Here is a 6,852-nt window from a genome sequence, read left to right as displayed (position 1 = left end):
CCACTGGATAAGGAATATAACGCACCAGTGTACATCCCAGGAAAAGGAGGATTCTCAGGGTTTTTGCAGTGTAGAGAAATGATTTATCATATCTTTTTTTACAGTGTACACCGACATTAAGTTCACCTGATTTATAACTAGATGGCTTATTGTCATTTTTTAAAATGTTCTTTGTATGCTTTTTCTTCAAAAATCAAAACAAGAATGAATACAGATCCACACATTATTTTCTATGCAATTTTTTTAGTAGTACTAGAGTCAGCATAATTTTTTGTGTGTGATCTATGATGCATCAACTGTAAACAAAGTTTTTCATCTCAAACCAAAGAAGAGAATGGACTCTTACCATGAGTATCATATTGAAGTCGAAACATATTTGATGAGTTTGATGCCTAGCTGCCATTTGTCTCTGAAATCATGTTTCTTTTTTGAGATGCACTTTTGAGTACTAAACTTTTGAAAAATATTAACAAGTAGATACTTGTACTTGTCCTTTTGCAAAATGTCCCTTTGGAATATTTCAATCCCTTGCTATTTATAATTTGTTTCTTTCGAACTTTTGAAAAATATTGGTTAGGAGAAACTTCTATTTGTCCTCTTGGAATATGTCCTTTAGGATTTTCTGAATATGTCAGGCCCTTGTTATTGATAATTAATTTGTTTCTATTTCATAATCTCATTCCTTTCATTCACAAAATTGAGAAACTAGGGAACATTTCATAAGAGTTTTGTCCGTAATTTTCACTGAGTAATTTGCTCTCTGCCAATCAGGTGCAAGGAATTTCCAGTAGCTCATTACATCTGTAAGTGAAAATAGTGACAAAACTCTTGATAAAATGTACTACAGAAGGCATGTTATTTCCTACATGTATTGCCATAGATTTTTTAAGGAATGTGCCACAATCTTGATTCAACAAATCTGATAGTTTTGTTTTTTAATACCTGGTATTAAACTAAGCTTGTAACTTGAGACTAGTTCTAATTTTGTCTGTCATTAAATTTTGGAAAGATGCGAATTGATTTCATCTTACTTTAAATCAAATTGTGATAAAACCATACATCAGTAATCGACTGATTGTTTAAATGAAAAACAAAAAGACCCATTATCTTTTGTCAGATATTGTCTCATTTCATGGCTTCAGGCCCAGTATCAATTCCCAAGTTATGATTTCAAATTGTCAATGGCAATGAAGCCTCTTGTGTCCTAACCACCCAGCAACATTGGCTTGGGTGCATTGTAATGAACAATCTGTTAGGAAGTCCAGATAATATGCTGTGGGTCACATCAGTAATTGCCTTGTACTAGGTCAATTTCAGGTCATCCGTCCAGGTTGTTTCAGGAAAAAATCAATAAAGGATACCTTAAGCATTGTTTATCTCCTGCCTGTAACCTCAAGGTGTTTGTACATGTACAACTCCTGAATCATACACAAGTTGCCATGTTTAATGGATCATGTGGCGACTTTTATGATTTTGACTTTTTCCCTTAATAACATGGGTTTTTTTTTTGGGGGGTGGGGGTAGAATGTTCATGTAATTTATCCCACTGGTTTCAACATCAATGATATTAGTAGTGATTGTCTGTAAGGTTTTGTTTTTAAATTTTATTTTACTTGTCTATCAATTTAATTTTTGTTAATATTCCTTCATTGATTTATTTGTAATTTTGTTTGAAATAGTCTCTTTGTATTTTACTGCTAAATGGTATGAGCATCATATTTCTTCCCATCAAGATAATTTTTTTAATGGATTACTGTCGCTTATTGTCAAGTCTTTTTCAAATTATATCAAATATTGCTGCTTTGTATGTTTTCAATGAATGATCCAATCCCATAGTTCAATGTGTAGTAATTTTACTGCAACTAAATAATTACCATCTCACTGCTATAGAGACAATAATATATCACCATGACCAATGCAGCACTACAGGAATTATTGATGATGCATTTTCCGAGGTGATCCCTGAGAAAAGGTCACATGCATCCAGTGGTGCTTGTGTGTCTCCATTGCACAGCTTCTGAGGTGACTAGTCGTATTTAATAGACCTTACTCAGCTCCCTCATTTCAATTGCTACATGACTTGCAGTAATTAATAAGAAAAATTTATTGTACATATATTCAATGTGTCCAAAATGTTTTTGTTTGTTTAGAGTCTATACAAGCCAATTGTGAGATACATTTTAACCCAATATGTATATGTATCAATTCCACAAAATGAAATACCAATAGTACCGTATGTATATTGTATCTAGTCATACAAGAGTTTTGTAGTAAGTGCAATTTATCATCTTTAGGATGTACTTCAGAAAATCAATTTATGATTCTTCATTTATTTTTATACCCGTTTAAATTATTCAATATTTTTTCTTTATTTTGAGCTAAACTTGATTAAGTATTTAAAGAAAGAAAACTATTTTTACTATTATACACAGGTGGTTTTTGTTTGGGTAACCTCATGTCTTTGGCACTCAGTCATTTAGTCGTTTTTTCCATCAGTTATTATTTTTAATGAAATTGCTTCTTTTTTGTATCCCCAAGCCTCCCAGCTCTGACATACTATTAAGGAATTTGCATCTCTCGTACAGGAAAAAGGGTGGAAAGTCAAGTCTACGTGACACAAGTACTGGATGTGCAATTGGTTAGATCTCTTTCAAGAGCAAGTAGGCAAACGACAGGGATGGGCAAGGAGATAGAAAGAGACGGATAGATCTTACTCTGATAATAGAAAATGAAACAGAAAATCACGAAAGCGAGAGGAAGGGGGGCTTTTAGGTGTATTGAAAGGTAATCGTTGTGATGAAATGAGAAACATAGCAGATTTTGAGAGGAGTGATGAGAGAGAGAAAAGGAGAGAGACCATAATGAGTCTGGGGCTCTCTTTTTATATTGGGATGGATGTGTTTACATCATATCACACAACGGGGATTATTCAGCTCTTGACTGTGTAATGTGAAATATATCGACACCAACAAATTGAGCTCAAACGGAAAAAGGAGTGACGATTGCTAGACATACTACAAACTTGTGACAGGTGAACTTATTAAGAGAATGCTCAAAATCAATGCCTTAATTTCTGTTTGATTATCAATATTTGAGAAAAAAAAATAGATTTCAAGTGTCTACTTTCCTTCAACCAAGGGGAAAAACATTTTGAAAATTTATTTATAAGTTTCTACAAGGTTCTTATAAATGGGGGAAAGACATTTTACAAGAAAAAAAAAACATTGAAAAGTGAAAGCTCCAAATTTGATTTCAGCGAGAAAAAACAAGTCATGACAGCTTTCTTTGAGGAAGTGTGCAAAACATTTACAAAACTGTGTTTATACGACAGTGTTTTTTGCCAAATAAAATCATGAGGGGGGGGGGGTGATAACGAAGAGTGGTATGGGTAGTCGGGTGTATGCTGTTCCAATATGTGAATAAATGAGGTGGGGTTTCCAATGCAATATCCACAGCACTACATCACCGGTAGAAAATAGAAATGAACTTGAGTGATACCATTTGGAAACGTGAGAGGATTGCATTTTCGTGAGATGCCAACCAGTACTTCAATTTCTATGGAATCCTTTTTCTTTCCTGATTTCTTTCTAGATATATTCCCCAGGGTTCTCTTGTCAGTGGTATAGATTTCCTGAATAACAAGAGTATAGACTTCTGTTGATTCATTGGGGTAGTTGTCAATATTGTCATATTCTTTTTAAGCTGAAACTTTCACAGTGGTTTAATTTTGCTAATTTTGCGTGTGCAATGTCTCAAAATTTTCACTTCTTTATATTTTCTCTTCTGTATATTTTCATTGCACACCAAAATCCCAAACTCCCATTGAAATAATCTGTGAACTTGCTGCATGAGTCAACAATCATAAAAATAGTGGCTTATTCACTACTATAATTCTACACGGTTGAGCTGTAGTAAGTTTTCAAAATGTCCTCATTTATTTGATCATATTGTATTAGCACTAGTATTTTCTCAGTTGTTGCATTTCTATGTAGGTTTAATTATCTTGCATTATGCTTGTCGGAAGCATTTATTGCATTTGAACAACTTTTGCTCAGTCAGTACTTATGAATAACATGATGCATTGTGCCATATCTGATATATGATATAAATTCATCCTATAATTGTACATTTAACCTACTTTAACTGATAGGCTTTAGGGATTTGGTGAAACATGGCTTGCCAGACAGATAATTGATAACATAATTATAATTGTGTATCCATGCATGGTAGAAGCATGTGGTGTGTGACCTTCTCTCTATAACAGATGGGCATGGAGTCTCAGGCATTCATATTTTCATATTGATATGCTTTCTTTTGCTCTCCCTCTCCAATGATATTCTATTTACTGCACAATGTAAACGTTAAATTTAGGAGACTTTGGGATGAGAAATATGTAGATATCAGAATGTGGGGGCCACTTTTGTCAAGGTGATATTGGAATTTGTTACTTGAGCTTGTTTGAGCAATAAAAAGATAAAATGCAAGGTGGGCATCTGTTTAATGATAATAAGCCTTGTAGCCTACACATAAGATTATCTCATTTTGCTTTTTTTCCAACATGAACATGAAATTGTATGATCACCGATTTCAACTTTTTAAAAGAAATAAAAAGAGAGAAAATAATTTGGTTGCTCTAATAGTTGTTTGAGATATTTTTCAAATATGTATCATTTTCTAATTAATATCTTTAGATAAGATAGGGGACAAAATTTTAATGACTATAGGCCTAGATGAATTATGCGATCATGTTCCCAAGAAAAAAAAAGCATTAAAATGGAAGTGATAATGAAACACAATTCAGAAATTAATTAGAAACCCTCATATGATTCATCTAGAAGGATAAATATTGAGGCATGAATATAAAGCTTTCGGCATCACAAAGCAGTGTTGGTTAGGAAGATTTGCACAATATCATGTAACCTTGGTACTTTTTATTTCAATTCAATCATGATTGATAATTTAGCCTCGCTTCCAGCTAGCAAACTTGCAGATAATATCTTCCCTGTGGCGGATCCAAGATTTTTTTTAGTTTTCAGGGGGAGGGGAAGTATTGTTGGATGGGTCTGTCATCCCTTTCTTTTCACTTCCTAATAATGGAACTTGAGTGTTTTGGCTGTTTAAGAATAAGATTTAGATTTAGGTTTTTGTTATCTTATCCTGTTAGTTATGAAATTTTGCATTCCTATACTGGTTTTGTACAGGGACTACATGTACATAGTCCCAGCAGGAAAAGGATTAAATCAAAAGCATGAAACCCTAAAGTAGCTGAGGTATGCTTATTACACTTCACTTTATAAGCAGTGTATTGCATAGCTGACAGAAATTTGAACGGACCAATGATTTTGAATGTACTTTAATTACCAACATACAATTGCTTTTCATTTAACAGTCTAGTAACATTCAATTAAAATATGTGATATTTTTTTCTCTTTGCAGATTAAATATTTACAAAGATTGACAATTCACTTGTTGACGATCAATGTTGTTATGAATTTTGATTGAAAAGGGGGTTAACCCATTGCCTAATGGATCCATGCAGTCCTTTTAAAATAGCCTATGGAAATTACAGAATCCAGTGGTCAATGGGTTAATATAGCCATTCTATCCATAATGAAGAAACCTGTTTCCCCATACTCTTAACTCCCACACAGACTTGGTGATTACATCAGATTACATTACAACTGTTACTGTTATCTTAGGAATTACTAAGTGTAATTATTACACCTCTACGTTTTATCAGTTTGATTACCTGTTGTGTCATTGTACTTTTCATTCACCTAAAATGCAATGCGTCAGATGTGTAGGCCTATGCATGCATCTTAGATGTTAAAACATTGCATTTTTTCCAACAAGTTCTTATCTGTTTTAATGTTACAACCAAGTTCTGTGCTTTTTGTTGAATAAGTTCTTCATGATATGTTGAGCAATTTACCCCCAGATATCCCAGGGACCTGATTTACCAAAAGTGATTGATTAATGCGCATATGTTATTTTGACAATATCAGAGAATGCAGGGATAAATAACATACATTGCACTTTATTTTGGTGTCAGACACTCCTAGTCTATCCAGGCATTCTGATTTAGGGAATAATCTGTGGATAATAGTAACGCCCTGCTGGAGTTATAGTTGCAGTACAGACTCTTCCTTCCGTTATGCATTACATTCAATAGGTGGAAATACATGTAACTTAGTGAATATTTGTTTAAAAGCCTGTATCCAAAGACTACTAGTCATCCTCTTCTACATCTTACCCCCTGCATCATTGAAGAGAGGCCCCCTCCATTAATATTCCCGGTAGACACTTGGCTAGCTTCATCAGCGGGAGATCTTAGGGAGAGACTCCAGGGATTTATATGCAGCGAGATGGGGCTGCCTTGGCAGCTGCATCACCCTTATGCTTGGATGCGCATCTCGACAGAAGGGGTAGAATGGGACAAGCATCCCCCATCCTTCTTGTATAAGTTTCCAGTAATAAACAGTGAAGGCCTATGCTATGGATGATTTATGTTGTGCATAGGGGAAGGGATATCAAAAGAACATATTAATTATGCAATAAAGTGAAAATTACAGAAAATATGTCCACTCAGTTAAGTGATTTGGAGTGAGATTATTTTGATTAAATAATTGAGGTTAGAATTACAAAGTACAGTTAAAATAGAAATCTATATTTGCATGTTTTAGGACTTTCTATAACATTTCAACTATTCAGGCCAATTCAATTCAAGTTATCCTGATGAGGTACTTAACGGACATGTATACATATGAAAAGCATATACTAGTAGATAAATTGATATCTAGTTATGATTTATTCCAATTAAAGCATGATATTTTATATTCATGTGACCTACCA

This window comes from Lytechinus pictus, chromosome 7 (assembly GCF_037042905.1).
Source record: "Lytechinus pictus isolate F3 Inbred chromosome 7, Lp3.0, whole genome shotgun sequence".
Taxonomy (NCBI): Eukaryota; Metazoa; Echinodermata; class Echinoidea; order Temnopleuroida; family Toxopneustidae; genus Lytechinus; species Lytechinus pictus.
This window is presented reverse-complemented; position numbering follows the sequence as displayed.